This window comes from Euprymna scolopes, chromosome 3, assembly GCF_053919585.1.
Source record: "Euprymna scolopes isolate OS-2025 chromosome 3, ASM5391958v1, whole genome shotgun sequence".
Classification (NCBI taxonomy): Eukaryota; Metazoa; Mollusca; class Cephalopoda; order Sepiida; family Sepiolidae; genus Euprymna; species Euprymna scolopes.
The window spans coordinates 797,434-817,887 of record NC_136484.1 but is presented as its reverse complement, the minus strand read 5'-3'; the positions used below and the strand labels follow the sequence as shown (position 1 = coordinate 817,887).

The following is a 20,454-nucleotide window of genomic DNA, read 5'->3' as shown; positions in this document are numbered from 1 at the left end:
TGTTTAGTTTAGATAGCTATTATTGATTCTTTGTCTCCTTGTCTAAGTTAGGCAGCTTTTGTTGCATCACAGGAAAGAAGTTTGGGGAACTGATCCGAGCCATGTGAAGAGTTTTACTGATCTCGAGAGCCAAAATCGAAGAGAGATAGAGAGATGTCATGGTTTAATCATTACATGGATGGTCTTTACAATTGATTAAATGAACAAGATAGAGATGTTAAAAAAGCATGTGTACAAAGAAAGCTGGTCAGTCAGCCATCTAAGCATTTCTAAATCACGGCACTATACTCAGTAGACTATGGCAGATACTATGTGAAAGACAAGAATTTCGTTGAATATACAAAATTTACTTTATTCACAAACTATCATGAACTTATTTTCCACGTACTTCAAGATTGCATTAATTGAAAAAGAAGTTCCATGTTTACCTTGAATACAGCGTCTTAATAAGGAACACTCTTATGAACTCACAACTTCGGTTTTCTCTGAGCAGGATGAACAACAATTTCAAAAAATAGATTTTGCCATTTTTGTAATGAAGTTTATAGTATATTTTCTGGAAAAGGATGTCACATACACGAAAAATTGGAATTCTTCAGTTATTTATACATGCCCAGCCAATGTAAATTTTTAAAATGATTTACCACATTAGAATAATAAAGCTTTTCTCTAGTATTAAACTGAAGCAAATTTATTGGAGAAAATAAGCAATGTTTAACAATCCATGTGAAAAACAGAAAAATATTAAGCTGTGTAGTCTGAATGTTTGCCTGATGAAATTTTAAACATGGATATGATAGACATGCTCAATTTCTATTCGAACCGGAAAAGGTATCTTCCAGCAAATAAGCTTGTAAGCTAATGAATAGTGTTGTTGCTTTTAAAGATGAAATTCACATTATTTTTGTTTTAAATACACCTCTCTCTCATGTAACTTCAGTTTGTTCTCAGTGATTAAGGGTAGTAACAATATTTTTTTACAACTTATATACTTGCAGGATCTTACACCTTGAGTAATTAAGTCGCAGATAATAATTTTCTCTCATATAAGTCACTTAGTCCCATAAGATCTATGTTTCTTCTTCCACATTCTAAGACCAGTATTGTGTATGAAAACGTTCGTGGTTGTGTCTATTTTCTTGTTTATGCTGCGGATGGTTAATTCTATATGCTGGATAACAGATAATTTTAAGATTACAACTGCCCCTTTAAGTGCAGTTGCTTGTATCTCTTTAGTGCTTGCTTTACTAGGTATATTTGTCAGGTATCTTTTCTAAATTCGTTTACATAAGCCTGGTTGCTCTTATAATTATTGAAATGATAGAGATTCCAGTTTCTTTTCTTCACGTACATAAGACCTTTGTATTGATTATCTTTTTCTCTCAACCCAGCATCATTGGAGATGCTAACTTCTAAGGTTACTTATTCCTTCTTGTCTTATATAACTATGTCAGTTTTAATAGTGTGTGTGTGCATGTGAAAAAAACTGCACTTGCTGACATTGCTTGGACCATTCATTCTTTAAAAGCATTGGTCATCAAGTCTTGATTTTTGGACAGCCATTATAATCACTGATCATAGTGGCTTCTCTCCAATGTGTGTTCGCATATGTTGGGTTAAATTACTTTTTTTAGCAAATGATTTACAACATATTTCACAAGAAAATGGCTTCTCTCCAGTATGTATTCGTATATGTTGATTTAAAGTACTTTTCTGTGAAAACGATGAATGACATATTTCGCAAGAAAATGGCTTTTCGCCAGTGTGTATTCTCATATGATTTTTTAAGTGTGATTCCTCTGTAAATGAATCCCTACAGATTTTGCAGCAATATGGTTTCTCTCCAGTGTGTATTCTCATATGTGTGTTCAGATTTGACTTTTGTGTAAAAGATGTTTCACACATTTCACAAGAATATGGTTTCTCTCCAGTGTGTATTCGGATATGTCGATTTAAATTACAATCTTGGGAAAATGTTCTTTTACATATTTCACATAAATATATTTTCTTTCCAATCTGTGCTGCCATACTTTTCTTCAACTGTGACATTTGAATACTTAACTGTGAAATCTAAAACTTTAAGCACATATACTTTAAGAACACATATACTATGCAGGTATATAACATTATAATTAATCCAATATTACTTTCTCAAAAGTCATGAACCAGAAATTTTACTCAAGAAATATTTATTTTGTTTCATTAATCATGTTTTAAGCTTTGAACTTTCTTTCAAGTTTTGAATATTCAAGTATTCGATGTTTTCAATTTTCCTTGTCTGTTTGAAATCATCATCCATCGAATGATGAAAAATGTATATTTAACTGGATTCTCTGTAAAGAATAAAAGAAAACAAACTTAGATTATGGTATACAGATTCTTAATGTGTATACGATTAGTAAAATTCTCAAATTTAAATTCCATTTTATTTTAGTTTCCGAATATTTCATGCTATATTTCCGATTTCTAAAACTTTAAAACATTTATTTTTCAAGTGGATTCTCTGGACAAACAAGAGAAAATAACATACTCTCATTCCACCAGCAATGACTAAATACAGATCCTAAGTAATTAGCTATTTAATTTTTTGATCGCCCTCTAAGAAGATTGAATAGCGAATTACTTAAAACCTCTAGACAGTCATGGCTGATGGACAGAGCATGGTAGTGCAGATTTTAGAATTCAACAGATTGCTAAGTTCGTCAAGATTACCTTGGAAAATCTTAGAGGTTACATCGACCGAAATGTTGTGAAAATAACACTCAGAATGAAAACAGTAGTCTGAAGAATCCAACTAATATGAATAACCAATCCTCATTTCCAAAATTCAGAAACATAAAAGAAACTGTTTTAGAGACTTAAATAATATTACCTTACTTTCCTCATTAAAGAATAAATTTATGCAAAAATCCACTCTTTTAAAATATATAGGTATTTTAATTAATTTTTATCTTACTTTTAGATAATAGGTAATACTTAGACATTTCTCAGATTTATAAAATTGATTTTTTAGTTTTACTGATCAGATAATATAGTAGATGATATTGATATTCAATAGTTTACTAATTAATGATGACTGAATATTTCATTGTTTAAAATACACTGCTGTGGGCACTGTGGGTATCAGTGTTAGCCTCGCATACACAGGGCAAGCAAAAACAAAAATTAGCTGAACAACCAAAACAAAAATGACGGAGGCAGAGAATTTTATATAAAATTTATTTCCTCAAAATTAAAAATGGAAAAGGCTACCAGAAAGTTTCTCTTTAATTGAGAGTCTCTTCCTGTGACTTAGGTAATAAATGTTCTTAAGGAAATGAAGTAGGAAAAGTGAAAATTCTAAGATAGGATAAACCATAAAATTTAACAAGAAAGTCATCCTCGTTGGTGAAGTAATGTTCTTTAAAATGAAATTAAAACAATCAGAATTCAATTGCTTATTCAGAAAAACATTAGCTAAGGGTAAAATCCGTGTCCACATGGAGAATTGAATTAAATGACAGGTGCACGAGAGGTTAATGTCACACAGACAGAGTCTAGGTTGTTTGCTTACAGCATGTTGGGCTGGCTTTGGCAGATTATTTTTGGCGCATGATGAGTTTATAATGACTTCAAACCGGCTCCAGCAAAGGCTGTCATAAAATTATTGAAAAAAAGCGGTTTTTTTTAGCATAAATTGGACATCACGGTCACATGACAATTACTAACTTTTGCTATTTATTTGCGTGGGTGTAGAAAAGCAAATGTGCATGTAACCGAAATGCCCTTTATACGGCTGCACACACAATTGGGTGTTACAGTTGGTAAGCAGATGTGTGTTGCGCATTGTCATTGTTCTAGCTGAGTAACCCTAGCTGTTGTTTGCTTAGATGATGGTGAGGATACAATAACACTTCCTTAATTCTTACGCTCATAAATATTTTATAAATATTTTTGATATAATAAAGTTGCAAATTCTGCCTCGTCATAAAAAACTTTCTGGATTTTGAATCTAAACCCCTATAACCATACATATTCTCAAGCTACAATGTCTAGGATAAGGTGGTCGCCCAAGTTAACTGCAGTTTGTAAGTTCTCTTTTCATTGGTTCTTACATCAATTACTCCAATTCCTCTTTATTTTCTACTGCTAATGATTTTGTGAGTCGTTGCTATGTCTCAGTTGGGGATTGAACTACAGTCTATCAACTTATTAGCAATCACTAACCATTATGTCAAATTTATATTTAATTTTGATGTAAAAGAATAAGATATGGCATCTGCATTTAGAAATTTAAAGATATATATTTAATGCCGAATCCAGTGATTTTGAAGAACAATTTTTTAATAGAGTATATTTGTTTTGTTTTAAGTTGGTTTCTATTTAATCCATAGTTGGGACCCTAACAGGTACTACCACTCCAGGTCAGAGTGAACCTGGGAGCAATGGCAATTAAAGGGTGGCTCTACACTCCCCAAAGCCCGCAAGCTGGCGTCTCACCATCGAATATAGTTTAAGGTCATATCCAGGACCGGTATTCATAAGTGACTTCATTGATTCCTGAGAAATGTCAAGTGTACCTTTAGGAGGTTAAACATTATAGATTTATCAATTTTTTTTTTCAATTAATGTTGTTTTACTTTTACTATAATCAATGCTGAGTAGATCCTGAAACCTTGCACTGAGTACGAATGTCATGGAGAGGAGACTGAAGATGAGAGTCCTGGTGTGTGGGTGGGCAGTACAAACATTGGAGAAGCTGGTGTGAAAGAAGATGTGAGCAGTACCACGTGGCTGACATTTCACAGTCACCATTTTGACATTGAAAGGATTCATATGACACTATTAAATCCCTGGCAATCTCTGACTTGAAAGATTAATCTATGTAGGCCATACATATCATAGGAAATTCTTTCTTCCCTACTAGTCATATGTGAGTTCAGAGAAACTCAATGAAAAGGGGCTATCACAAAAGTGAATTCCTAACCCCAACCTGCATCAGCTTGATGCACTCAGCAAGCTCATTTTCCTGAGAAAACACCACACTGTTTGCTCCCCAGGGGGTTTATTGATATGAATTTCCTCAAACGTTATTCTGAGCAATAAGTTTTTGTTAATTTTTAAATACTTAGCTGATTAACTGACGTATCTACTTCTTCATGACAACTTTATATTATCTGAATTGCTCAGATCCTATCTTCCACCCTCAAACATTTTGAGAGAGCACTAAATAACTGTGTATTCAAGTATTTTTATCAGTAAATGTCGTCTTTAATCAAAAATGTCTGTTTTTATATAACTTCATCGATAATAATAATATGTCAAACTTAATATAATCATAGAACTCATTATTCTGTAATGAATTTTCAACTCTTTTCCTTCAGAAAAATACAGAGATAAGCATTAAGCACCACCTTTTTTAAAGATCAACACATTTTTGGAAGAAATAAATCATACACTATTACATGCATTATGGTTAAATGAGCAGCAGTACAAAGCAATTAACATATGAAAAGCTGACAATTTTGCAGCAAATTTTAAAATATTTGTGTAAATTATGATCATATTTGACAAGCTGTGAATGAAGAACACCTTAATACACTTTAAAACTCTGAGAAATGAAAACCTGATACAAATTAAGTGTAAAAAGATTTTGACATTTAACTCTGATAGATCTCAATGTTTCAGAAGCACACACTAGTTTACATGCTTAACAATTTAATGGAGAGAAATAAAGTATGTGCAGTCGACTTTCTGGAGTAAAAATATATGTAGTCAGTTTCAAAATAACTGCTGATCTGGAACAAAAACAGCTTCTCAGTTTAGCAAAAATGACTGTTTGTTTCACTTTGTAAATGCTAGTTTTGAGAAACAAGTCCTGTGATTTGTAAGTGATCAGTCAAGTTTGGTATTTATTACCCCTCAAGTGCTATAGTAATGCTATAGAGGAGTTTGTGAAGGAGACCTAGTTGCTAAGGCTTGATACCCCAGGTTAACCTATTTAAATAAAAATACAAATGAAAATCATATTTCAAATACAAACTTTTTAATATAGTTATGTATGAAGTGCAAAGAAGTGTTTGTTGTAATATTGGGATGTGTAGATGGTTAAGGATTACAGGAGGATGCAGTGAGACTGGAATGATTCTCTCAGTCTACAAATCAGAACTGCTCATGGTAAACCAGAGATATGAAAGAGGAGGAGGGTGGAACGGGGTTGATACTACCAATACTACAACATGCCCTTCTCTATTGAAGGAGAAGTACACTGAACTATAATGAGCTGGAAACAGTTTATGGGGAAGGCGGTTGAGGATAATTCATTGGTTCTCTGTCACAAATCAAGCCTCTGTACAAGTTTGCTCACCCTGCTGGAGTTGCGCGGTTTGGCAGGTGTTGATGGAATTTGTGGATGGATGCTTGGAGTGGTTGATAAGTGATCACAGGCTAGCCTTGGCCACTGTGGTGGGATAGTGGTGTGCAGCTAAGGAATTTAATGTGTGCCACAAGTTTTCTGTTGGTGCTGACACTTCATGTTGTCTACATTGTCCGTTGTTAGTCTTAGTGATGGCCAGTTTCTGTGATGGACTACAATGCTGGCAAGTTTTTGCAGTAATATAGACAGTCTTTCCTGGTTCCCAGAGCCTCGTTCTTTTGTTGATTTGTCTTCTGTAGATATAGATGGTTTTTCTTTCTATAATACCATTTCTTTGTTTCTTCTTCACCCTTCTCCAGCACTATCTTTGTTTGTTCATCACTTAGTTGTTGTTTTGAGACCAGTGCATTTCTCATGGGTCTTCCATTCAGTAACTCTGCTGGGGATTTGATTTCAGCTGATAGTGGTGTGGCCTTGTAAGCCTTGTTGTATCCATCTCTCAAACTTTCATCAACAATTTCTTACAGATATGCACCATCAATTTGACTGAGGGTGATGTGGTGATGAGGAAGTATGCCCGAAATTGTAAGATTTGGCAAAGTTTGAAAGCTCTGTATTAAAATATTGTGACCCATTCTTGCTCTATACTACTTTTGGAATGCCTTGTTCTTTAAGAGGAGTTTCATTTATTGAATTGCTGTAGCTGATGTGGTCGAGGGGAGATGCCAAAAAAAGAGACTGCAGATGTAATGGCTCACCACTAGTAAGAATTGTTTATCTTCTATGATAAAGATGTCTGTACTGACATATTGCCATGGGTAGGAAGGAGTCTAATGCTGGTGTAGTGTCTATGATGTGTACGAGCCTTTTTCAAGTCTCACACGAAAACACACATTCACATTTCCATACGCGCCCACATCCACACACACGTACATTTATTCACGTTCGCGTACATACACTCACATTCACGTGTATATACACACGCGCTAACGCACACATATGTACTCACACACGCGCACATGAATGCACACATGGACGACGTCACTTCCACTTTCTAAGGAAAAATACACAAGCGCAAATAACCACCAGAAACGAGTATAAAACAAAGAGACAAGCTGTTTCTAACCCTTTTTAGAACCAACTCTCGACCAGAGAGGTTGGGCTAACCAGCCGCCTCCCACAAGGGAGGCACACGCTCGCGCGCATCAACACCCCTGCGACTATGTATGGGGCACGAGCTAACAGACCGTATGTACACATTCACACTCTTTCTCTCTCTATCTACTACTGGTGCCTGAGAACACCTTCGCGTAGCTGACTACTAACTGATGACAACTCTAATATCCTCTTCTTTGTCTACACGCTGGATTCTCATTTCCACTATAACACTCACTTCAATTCCCACACGTGAACAAACAATAGTGACCTTAACTTGAAATGAACACACATTTCCTATCCTTCTACAACACCAATCCTGCAACGAACATTGGTTACACACGCACGCACATGAACACATGTTATAACTAAAATGTTCATTCTTTCAACAGCAAATAAACGACGTTTATCTTATCCATCAAATGAGTCTTTGTTTCCTTCAATTCCATTCGTTTCATTATTTTCTTGTGACGAGCTAGGGTATCATACTCTGGTCCGATACATTTTTATGGTGACCCCTTTATTTAAATGAAATGGATGAGGTTGAATGAAGCATTCATACACACACAGACTCTCTCTCTACAACAATAAACCAGCTAACAACGAGAGACACACGGCAAAAAATACACTTTTCTTCTCACCAGTGAACAGCGAGAGACGCACGCAAAGCTAACCACGTGTGGTATCCTTTTCTTTCACTTGTTTCTTTCACGAAAAAAATTGCTGTTCGTTTAATTCAATTTAACATGTCGTTCGTTTCTTCCTCGAGACAATTTATTTTTCCTAATTCGCACCACCACCACAAAAGGGTGACAACCGAACGCGAGACGAGCAAACATTGCCTCCTATGCCACAAGTCCACATCAAACTGGCGCCCGACTGACGCGAAAACGAACAAGCATAGCGACCCTACCTTTTTTTAAATTAATTGTTTTGAGCAAGACGCGCATTTTATTTGATAAAGAAAATAACAAACTTTTCAACAAAGAAAAAAAAAGTGACCTACTACCGACAAGTCACTCAACGAACAACAATGATGAAACCCTCGTCAGACTCGGCAGAAAACGAACACGGAGCTGTACACTTCTTACTGAATTTTAAAAACAAATTCGAGCTCGACAAACATTTTCACGTTTCCTGACATTACCCTGCAACAAACACGAGGAGCAAATCACATAGGCCCATGCAATTCCCTCCCGCACAGCAGACACAACAACAATTACAGGACATCCCTATCAACACATAGGAAGAAGTTGAATCACCAATACAAGTTGAGATGCACCACGCACGCTGATAAACTCAAAACTTGGAAGTTTCGTTGACAGCCGGCAACCACGAACGAATGCACAACAAACGCCCGTACAGACAATGTACACACACTACCGCAGACACACATGCGAAGACAACGGCAACTAAACTCATCGTTCAACAAGAACGACTGCGCGACTAGCGCCAGTCCAAACGATGCGCACATTACCACAGACTCACATGCAAAGATACCATCAACTGGGCACACACACGACGTCACCACGAAACAAAAAAATTTTCCTTCCAAACAAACGATTCACTTCTCTGTCCAAGCAACTCTTTACACATGTCAGCACACAACAAAAAACCAAACAAACAAATGTCAGCCTAAAAAAGAGTAAACGCATTTTCCACGCGTAAGTAAATACCCTTTTTTTATGAGCACACTTCATTTTTGACATTCCGTTCTTTTTGACGTTTTTCAAATAATCACACAAACAGCAAAAAAAAAAAAAAAGTACAAAAAAATCAACTGCCGAAAACATTACTCACAAAAGAATATATATATATACATAAATATATATACATTGCTTGTATTTTTTTTTTCTATCCTAGGAAGGGGAGTATTGTACGAGCCTTTTTCAAGTCTCACACAAAAACACACATTCACATTTCAAGCTATGTCATATACATACGAGCACACAAACATACGCGCCCACGTCCACACACACATACATTTATTCACGTTCGCGTACATACACTCACATTCACGTGTATATACACATGCGCTAACGCACACATATGTACTCACACACGCGCACATGAATGCACACATGGACGACGTCACTTCCGCTTTCTAAGGAAAAATACACAAGCGCAAATGACCACCGGAAACGAGTACAAAACAAAGAGACAAGCTGTTTCTAACCCTTTTTAGAACCAACTCTCGACCAGAGAGGTTGGGCTAACCAGCCGCCTCCCTTGCGAGAGGCGCATGCTCGTGCGCGTCAACATCCCTGCGACTATGTATGGGGCACGAGCTAACAGACCGTATGTACACATTCACACTCTTTCTCTCTCTATTTACAACTGGTGCCTGAGAACACCTTTGCGTAGCTGACTACTAACTGATGACAACTCTAATATCCTCTTCTTTGTCTACATGCTGGATTCTCATTTCCACTACAACACTCACTTCAATTCCCACGCGCGAACAAACAACAGTGACCCGAACTTGAGATGAACACACATTTCCTATCCTTCTACAACACCAATCCTGCAACGAACATTGGTTACACACGCACGGACATGAATACATGTTATAACTAAAATGTTCATTCTTTCAACAGTAAATAAACGACGTTTATCTTATCCATCAATTGAGTCTTTGTTTCCTTCAATTCCATTCGTTTCATTATTTTCTTGTGGCGAGCTAGGGTATTATATCCTGATCCGCTACAGATGAGATACTGGGTTGATACTTCTAGCATGAAAAACAGTTTACAGTTAAGGCCAGTAAACATGTTTTCTATATCTCTTGGTGGGATAAATGTAGTTCTTTTAGGATTTTCGGTTTGAATGAGAGAGTATAATGAATTTGTTGCTTTTAAGGATTGAGTTTAGCTATTCAAACATAACAGTGTGAGCTCTTTCAGTGCTGGGTCTTTGAATGTTTCTGTCTTGATATCTTGTAGACAGGTGAGAGATGCATTGAGGTGAATGTTGATGGTTACATCACTGAGTTGTTCCCCTGGACTTAGTGACACTCTGGACACGCAGTTGGCTATCAGGATAGATTTTCCTAGATTGTATTTGATTGTGAACTCATAGCCTTGGGTTTTAAGTAACATTCTTTCTAACCTTCACGGTCTATTAGATAGATTCTTTAAGGCTATTGATGCTAGCAGTTTGTGATCTGTTTGTACTGTCACCACTTGGCCCATGTATAGTGATGAAATTTTTCCAATCCAAAAATCACTGCTAGCATTTTGGATTCTATATGGAAGTATCTTATCTTTAGCCCTGACAGGGTTTGCTTACTAAAGCGACTGGCATTCCATTTTGGATGAGGACTGTGCCTAGTCCAGCTGATGATGCACGTATTTGTATATTGATCAGCACTTTTGGGTCAAAATATTTAAGTACAATTGCTTTTTCTATTTCCTCTTGTACACAGTTGAATGCTATCTGTTCCTGTTGTCCAGATGAACTGAGTTTTTGTCAACAGAGGGTCTCAGAGTGGCTTGGTCACCATTGTCAGTTGGGGTGCAAATTTGTTTTAGCAATTTGCTAGCCCAAAGAAGCTTGCTAGTTGTTTTTCGTCTTTTGGTGGCTTCATCTCGATGATTGCCTCCATCTTCTTTGAGTCTTGTTTTATTCTATTTCTTGATATGATATGACAAAAAAAAAAAACAGATTTCTGCACAGACTACTAATTTGTGTGGATCAAACTTGCAGTTCTTATACCAAGCTCTTTCCAGGGTTCCTTGAGTGCCTTATCATGCTCATGCAATCCTCCTCAAATCCAACAAATAAGTATCATCAGATATTGAAAGAAAATTCTTGATGTCTCTGAAGGGCTCAACCATATTTCACTGAAATTCATCTTGTGTACTTTCACCTCTGATTGAGAAGCATTTAAATATATAGTATCCGTCAGGGGTGATAAATAGAGTTAGCTTTGATTTTTCATCCAGGTTCACATTCTAGTAGCCAGATTTCACATTTACTAATGAGAACCATTTTGCTCCATGAAATCTGAGACGATTTCCTCAAATGGTTGTGTAACAAAGTGTGGCTACAACACAGCCTTGTTTAAATCCTTGAGGTCCAGGCATAGCCTGACAGATCTGTTGGGTTTTGTGATGCATAAAAAAGAGTTGACTCAGGACATTGGTTAGTTATGAGAGTTATTATGTTCTGGTCTACAAACGAGTCTAGCTCCACTTGGAATTTCTCTTTCAAGGCTATTGGTACTCAATGGGGTGGATGTCCTACTGAAGGTACTGACAGGTCACTCTTAATGCTGTACTCTCCAGGTAGGTATCCAGTGCCTTTAAACTCATCAGCAAATTCCTTGAGTATGTGCTCTCTTTTCCATGTTTCCTGCTGGTTTTGATTGTGTTGCTGCAGTTGAACTGGTGTGATCTTCATCAGATATATTGGTCCCTATTATGAAATAAAGAATCGCTAGTTCCAGTTTCCCTGAGGTTTGAAGGCCAAGTTATGTGTGTCCAATGCTTTTTATCACATGGAAGTTGGTGCTTGTAAATTTATCACTGTATCTGACCACTAGGTGAAACACACTCACTTGGTTAACTGAGACGCTCTTAAAGTCGAATAGTCGGATTGGAATGTCTCAAAGGTGTACATGCTTAAGTTGTTTGAAGCACTCCCAAGAAATAAGGTTACTCATAGAACCTTTGCATTTAATTCTATTTGGGACATATTGTTCCCTACTCTTAATTCTGCATATGCCTCTCTTGTATCTGCTTGTCTATGAGATTTTGGTATTTTGAGCTCAGATATGGTAATGAAGTATGCCTTTGTCGGTGAATAGTCATCTTCCCCATCACTGTGTGTTGTTATATTGTGGCTGTTTCTATTTCTTGAGTTTTTTGTTGATCATGGAGGCCCATTTCGTTTACAAGTAGAGTCTGTCATGTCTCTGATGCAGCAAGTGACTGCAAAATGCTGTCCTCTCACACTTTTCATAGGTTTTTACTTTCGCTGGGCATTCGCCTCTGTAAGGGTTTAACCAACAAAGTAGCAACTGTTATAGTACTCTCTCCCAGCCTTTATTGCATGGGCATATTGTGTTTTTCCTGGGGAATCTGTGGTGTACTTTGTGTGTGTTTTTATTGCCTCCAAATGCTTCAATATTGCCTCTTCTGTTTCTGTGATGTGTAGGACTTCTGTGATGTTGAAGTTATTCCCTTCTTTGAGTAAGGACTTTTCTGAGGATGAGGTTGAGCCCAAGAATATAATGGTTGACTAGAATTTTTTTCCTGATGGGTTGATCATTCTCACAATGTTTTATAATTTGCCTTAACTTCTTCAAAATGCATAAGCTGAGTTGTCAGGTTGTTGCAGCACTGTAGGAACTGGTATCTTGAGACACAAAAGTTTGACCTCAGCTCTATATATGCGTGAAATTTCTTATTTTAGTTTTCTACATTACGCATTTGAATTTCCTCAAATTTGAATGTGTCACTCACAACATGGCCTTCAATCCCAAATCACAGCAACAAATAATTTACTTTTACTTCCCTTCTGACGTCCTTGAGTGGTCCATTAAAATTCAACAAATTGATATTTTGCCAATCTATAGAGTTGAGGAGGTATTTGGTCAGCTATTGTTTATAAAAAGAATTAACAATTAGCACCATTGGATGAAATAGAATTTTTTTTCTTTGAACAAGAGGATTGGTGATTATTATTGATTCACAAAATTGAATAAACAGCGTATGGTACCTGTTTACAATAAGTGATAGTGATAGTTTGTTTTTATAATAATAACAATAAAATAATGAATCACCTACCTAGTATACTGTTATATCTTATACATTCTTGTAAATTTGACAGTGTTTCCTCTTTTCTTTTTAAATGTATTGTGTTCCTATCTTTTAGTTCATAGATTTATTTAGCATTGGAGTTCCTGGGTTGGCACTTGTATTTCATACATTCACTTTATCGTGATAAATATAATTTGGTTTGATAAATGATACTATAAAAAGACCAGAAATCAAGGAGGCAGGGAGTTGAGTTTGAAGAACTGGACTAAACGGATCAGATATTATAATGGCAGTTGAATGCTGACAAGAGTCGAGTTTGATTTAATTACAAGCTATTTCGGCAAAGAACTTTGGAAATTGAAAGTGTCAAGAGAATGGGAGTATTACATGATATGTGTCAAATTTTAAAAGTTGAAGGCTTTGAGAAATGGAAAGATTTAAATGATTCATGTAGGACTTTAAAAATTAAAAGTGTTGAGAGAATGAGAATATTATATGATACGCATCAACTTCTAAAGTTGAAGGCGTTGAAAAAATAGAAAGAATGAATGAGTCGTGTCGAGGTTTGGAGGTGTTGCGAAGAAGAAAGACTGAAATGCTTCACGTCGACCTTTTAAAAAAATTGAGTGTCGAGAGAGAATTGGTGTCGAATTTTAAAAACTTCAGATAGGATTCATTAGATTTTCTTTTTTAATTGTCGTCATGTCTCATAAAGTGAATGCGTTGGAATACGATTCAGTTAAATGTTCGAGGCACATTCAGAAGTCAACGAGAAAATTCACCACGCTATGTATAATTTAGAATATGTGCATATTTATTTACTGGTAGTTATTTTCATAAAAACATAAAATATTTAATAACGTTTAAATGTAACGTGCATTAAATACTTCAATACACTTCGGGCAGAAGTTTAATGGTTTTCTGTTAACATATGATGTTTCGTTTGAATGTTAAATGTGCATTTGAAAGTCAAAGTGAAAATTCGTAATGCCGTGGATAATTTATATACGTATTCAAAAGCTGGACTTTGTGAAAATTTGATGCTATGGAGAAGTAAAATACGCATTCGAAGCTTGGACTTGGTGATAAATGCAATTAATTAAAAATCTATATTGTAACAAAACATTTTGCAATGATAGAAATTTAAGCATTTAAAAATCTTTTAAAACTTAATGAATTTTTAGGAAGTTTCTTTTTTTTTTTTTTTTTTAATATTAACTTATAATAAAGTTACATCGTTTTACATATAGGGGGGGGGGTAATTCTGTGGTGAATTTTGGAGTTGCCTATAGTACACACTAAGTGATGATATTATATGTGATATTTACTTAGGGTTAAATTTTTAATTGAATTTTTTAAATGATTATATTTATCTAATACAATGGTATGTCATCGTGTAAAGATTTTCTTTATTTTAGTGACAAAGCATGGCAGACATGGCGCCTTCCGACAAAAAGAAAATATAAATTTCTGGAAACGATTGTGAGCAAACATATTTTGGAAAAACTTGCAGAGAACGCTCTGTTTTACGGTTATCTTAAAAATGGAACGGAAATTTAAATTTCGTTCCATTTTCATCTTAGTCCAATTCATCGTTCACATTCAACATGTTAGCTTTTATAGGTTTTCGGGTATACTAATAAGGTTGGCTGTGTCTATTCTGAAAGTTGTTCTTAACATGGGGAGGTTGGGTGTGTTTATTCCGACAGCCGTTCTTAACATGGGGAGGCTGGAGGTGTCTATTCCGAAAGCTATTCTTAACACGGGGAGGGGGTATTCGCTGTAAGTATACCCGAAAACCTATAAAACTCGACATTTCCAAAGTGAATGGTGAGTTGGGCTTATGTTTAAAAAAAATACCAAAAAGATACAGCAATGTGAATTTTTTCGTTTAAAAATTAAATTATTTCGTTTTTCTTAACGAATTGTTATTTTTATATAAAAAAAACTTTCATTTCTATTAAAGATTAAAACGGGACGAAATTTCAATTTCTGTTCCATTTTTTAAATAATCTTAAAACAGAGCTTTCTATGCAAGTTTTATCCATATTTTTCCTTCAAATTTTGTTATTATAAACGAATTAACGATAAATTTGAATATCAACAAACAAAAATGATCAGATTTGCGACGCCATTTGTGTGTTTGTAATCGCTTGAAATTAAATAAACTTTCCTTTATATAATTCATCCAAAATTTTACATAACTCGAATAAAATAAAATCGATAACGAGACTAAATTCATTTTAAATGTCAGTTTTTAATATTTTTTTTTTCTAATTTTAACTACCGACATTTTTCCCCCATGAAATTAGTCTTTCTTTTGATTAGAGAAAAACATATATATATATATATATATATATATATATATATATATATATATATATATATATATATATATATATATATATATATATAAAAAGATACTCACAATTATCTAACGTTCTTTCGTTTGGCATGGAAACAACGACTCTGTGTGTGTTTTGATTAGAAGTGAATCTCATCAAGGATTCGAGTAGTCGGCGCATGCGTCATTAGCATCATCAGTTATTCTCAAACGCCCTCCCTTCCTCCCTCTTTCTCTATTAGACGCTCGTAAGTTTATTATTACTTCAATTAGGATGAGTGTCACACAGGTCATCAAGAGAGATTGTTCACTGATAAAAACCGGTGGTGTTTCCCAGAGTCTGAATGACAACAAGTCGCCCCAGATTTCCAGTAATCTTTTGACAACATTTGCAAATAAATTTGTGTTAACAGTCGGTTGCCGATGATTTCTCGCTGGCAATAACCATTGGTTTTCACTGGAATTTGGGTGGTATTAAGCCTCCCCAACATCATAGTCCTCTCCGCACCCAGTGACATGCAGAGAACTTTTTCAGGGCAGATGCTTATATATATAAAAAAAAAAAAAAAGTACTGGTGGGGCAGGGGCACAGGCCTATAATACATTCCTATGAAAAGGGCACTTTTAAAACAGGAGTAAAAGGATCAGGTGCTTTGGCACCCCTAACATCCCCCCCCCCCGCTGCACGTCCCTGTCCGCATCTATCTAGTGGAGTTCTGGTAAGTACTTTCACTCCTTGGTCTTTCCATCTTCCTTGATCCTTCGACTATTTGGTGTAGTGCCGGCATCGGCTACAATTTTTTTAGGGAGAGGGAGGTAAAGGGGAGGAAAGAGGGAGAAGGAAGAAAGAGGGGGGGTAAGGAAGAAGATGAGAAGGAGAGGTAGATGAGAAGAGGAGGTAGATGAGAAAGAGAGGGATATGAAGTGGAGGGAGATAGGAAGGGGAGGTGGAAATCATTCTTGCAAAAAGTTTCAGATCAACCATATACATTAGATGGTTCATTCTTTTGTCTGTGTTAGTAAACTTGTATCCAGCATGGCATTTCATTAGTAAACCATCCAGATTTTAGGTAGTGGCCTATTTATTTTCCACAGGCAGAAAACAGTTCATGCCTGCTCATTTTATTATGTACCTCTGGCAGGTCATTTCCTCTCATAAATATCAATCTTTGTGCACTATCAGTATTGAGTTGGAGACCCAACACTGTTCCTCCTTTCAATGAATCTGGTGATTTTGCTGAATCTGTGTTCTCCTTAATGGGGCTACTTTTATTGAGAGCAGTTTTCAAAATTTTTGCCATGATTTTTGGGGCAACATTAAACCCAAACCCTCAATCCAGTGTTGCGGGACTACAGGTGCCATTGTTAGTCTCGCAAGCTCAAAAACAAATAAATAAAAATAAAATGTGTAAAATAGAGTTGAACAATCACTAGAAAAAAAGATCACTGAGGCAGATGAATAAATTTAATACAAAATTTATTTTCTTAAAAATCGATATTAAGTGAAAAGAGAAGACAAGAAAGTTTCTTCTTAAATGTCTCTTCCTGCGACCGAGGTAATAAAATGAAATGAAGTAGAAAAGTAAAAGTTCTCGGTTAGAAGTAACCAATCCTTTTTTAGGAATAATTAACCAACCTAAAAGTTCATCGCTTACTTTCGCAGAGAGATAGAAAAGAGTAAAAGTAAATTTCCATGGAAAATTAATTATCAGTTGTGCGTACATTTAACATCCAGTGGGATAGAGTCAATGATGAAGTCTACAGCATGCTGGTTTAGGGTCGACTGATTGGTTTGGCACAAAATGCACTATTTATTGATTTCCAACCGGCTCCACAAACACTATCTGAAAAAATATTTTTGAAATTTGTTTTCTTCATAATCTGATTGGATGAAAAAAACATCTTTATGACATAAGGTGCTCTGCAAGACGTCCGCGTGAAAGGCAGGGTTTCATTTATAAGTCCACAGAATTTGCGTGGGTATAGAAAGGGAAATGTACGTGGAGCTGAAACGAACTTTAAACAACTGCGCGACTGGGTTTTGGGTTGCGTGCCATTATTCTATTTGAGTAGTCTTGCCATGATGGCAGCGAGACTACGATACCAGTAATACAATACGTCTTTCCTTCATATCGGACTAATTGGAACTTTCATAAATATTTTGCAACATGAATTTGTAAATATGCAAATTTCAAATCCACGATTTTTGTTATCATTATCATCTGCCTCCACTTCCTCATAGTTTCTCCATAGACATCAATTGTGTTCCCAGCAGAATGGCACGCAATGTACTTATTTAGTTCTTGATAATCAGGAACTGATCTGACTTTAATCTTCTTGGGTTGTATCACTGCCATTATTGGAAAGACTCCCATCTTTACATCTTGATCCCAAGGTACTAGGATTCCTTCTGCAAGCCAACGTTTAACTGACACAAACTCATAATTTCAATAGTCTAGACCAGAATCTGCTTGCAACACACAACACACTGCAGACACAACTCACGACTTCAATAGTCAACTCCAAAATCCAACTGCAAAACACAACGCACAGCTGACACAACCCACCACTTAATAATCAAGTTTAACATACACGCACTCGGAAAAATCAGGCTCTTTTGTATCCAATTAGAACTGTCTCATTTGCATATTGGCCAAGCATGTAAAAAGGTGACCATTTCTTTTTTTTTCTTTTCTTTTCACTCTTTCTGTCTGCACGAGGTCTTACAGGCTGCGAAAAGAACAGGTGTGTCACAAATTAAATCATTTAATCACAGTTATCTGTCTCCACGTTTCAGTGTTTATGTTTTGCCGGTCCTCTTTTTCTTGTTCTGTTTCTTCATTTATCTTTCATTGTATTTCCATTCATTCTAGTTCTGAGATCAAAACTCTCTTGTATGTAAGTTTCACTTAATCAGCGATTTGTTGTTCCATTGCATTATTATTAGAAGAATATCCTATAGTTCTTTCATTCGTTTTTGATATCCTCTTTCATTGGGCTGGCTTCATTAATGGCACTCAGTTTATCCACTTTTGTGGATCATTTCTTTCTTTGTTTTTTTATGTTGGATAGTTGTGCTTTCTTGTATTCAGTCAGTATTGTTGTGCGTGCAATGGGAGAAGTTATTTACTCAATTGAGGTCTTTGATGTTCTTGTTCCTGAAATTAAATGAGCAGTCAACATTCATAGGATGAAAACAGTGTCACTCATGTTAGCCATCGAGGAAGCACAGATCATGACAATCATATCTTTCTTCTGAGTCCCATGGTTTGCAATATTTATCTTCGTAATTGTACATAGTGTGGTGCTTATAGCAACACCAAGCCCAGAATTCTCTTACTTGTGGTTCTGTCATAGGGATAGTGATTATCTCTCATAGAGATTGGTGATAAGGTGCACTGTCACACATACATAAAGAAGCACATTAACAAGCAGGATATATACAAACACAAAAAACATTGTATCAAGGAAGCACTCAGATAAGGTGCTCTTGCCCCTTCATGTGTAAATTGGAAGATCTCTCTCGTGGATTCAAGAAGGAACTATCTGACCATATTATTGGCGATCTATTTGATTTCTTGCAACCCTAACTGGTGCAAGAGTTAAAAGTGAAGTTTTTGACATACATGGAGTCTAATAAAAAATATATACTCGTTTCTTTCAGGGTAGTCTCCAAGAGAATGGCCTAGAATGACGAGACACGTGATAGTTGGAGGAAGGTTGGAGTCTTCTTTTATCACCTTCATAGTGTTCAATAAAATTAAATTTATACATTAAAAAATATCTATTAAAATGTTGATATTCATCGATGCACCCCACAACACAAGCATGAGTAAAGGAACTGAGTCAAGTAACACGTAACAATCGACAATAAAACCGACATCAGTCAGATGCACAGAAATAAATTTTAGTAAAAAAAATATTCACTGTTTCAGGATAATCTCCACAAGTTTAGAATGATCCAGACACGTGATTGGAAGGGCAAAGGTTGGAGACTTTTTTTGTTGTTGTTTTTCCCCCTTCATTATCTCTATATAAATAAAATGAATTCATTTTTTCCCGTCGGATTTTGACCTTAATAGGATTAAAAATCAAGATATTTCATGCAAATATAATATGCACAAACGGCAGAACAATATCTGAGGTGTGTTATAGGCTTATTATTTCTCAAATTCCTCGATAATCTTAGATTTCTATACTTTTTCTGCTGAGAAGTCACGGCCAAAATCGGTTAAGATCAATGGAAGTGGTAAAATATTTTCTCTCTAATAAATTCCTCCTCCCCCTGCCACCACTTAACACCGTTTGGGGATCGTTCACAAGGAACAGTTGAGAAGAGAACACCGGTTTGGCTTCGTAGTTCTTTCATGTGAAGTTATTTAAAATCACTAAACTAAGCTGCAGTGCTCTGTGGCGTAGTGGTTAGCGTGCTGGACAATTCACATTATATTTTCACGTTCGCGCCGACCTACCGTAGTCGTTTTTTTTTGTTTTTTTTCCTAAACAACTGGAATGGACTTTTCTTGGTGGCCGAACTGTTAACGTTGCAGATGTTTTTGTTTTTTTTTTTTACACTTTATTTTCCTACTTTTACTCATGACTCCGGGTTTGATCCTTCCTACTTACCTACCATAACATTTTTTAAAACTCCCCCCCCCCCGTCCCGGAAACAAACACTCGGGCAACGCCGGGTACCCCCGCTAGTGTTTAATAAAATTAACCTTGTTCAAATTCTGCATATCTTTGTTTGCTTCTGTTTTCTGCAGGCCGTTTTTGTCTGCATACCCTTTCATCTCTTTTTCTTTAGAATCATTTTCTTTTATGCTATCATGTTGCGG

At 35.9% G+C, this 20,454-nt stretch overlaps 1 long non-coding RNA gene across 1 annotated transcript; it reads right to left on the bottom strand.

Moving 5' to 3' along the window:
* Positions 1-331: 331 nt before the first annotated feature.
* Positions 332-16,266, bottom strand: LOC145252732 (uncharacterized). The gene is made up of 2 exons (XR_013863656.1): positions 15,701-16,266; positions 332-2,333 (listed from the first exon to the last, which is right to left on the bottom strand). It is a non-coding gene; the product is annotated as an uncharacterized LOC145252732 (long non-coding RNA).
* Positions 16,267-20,454: the final 4,188 nt, after the last annotated feature.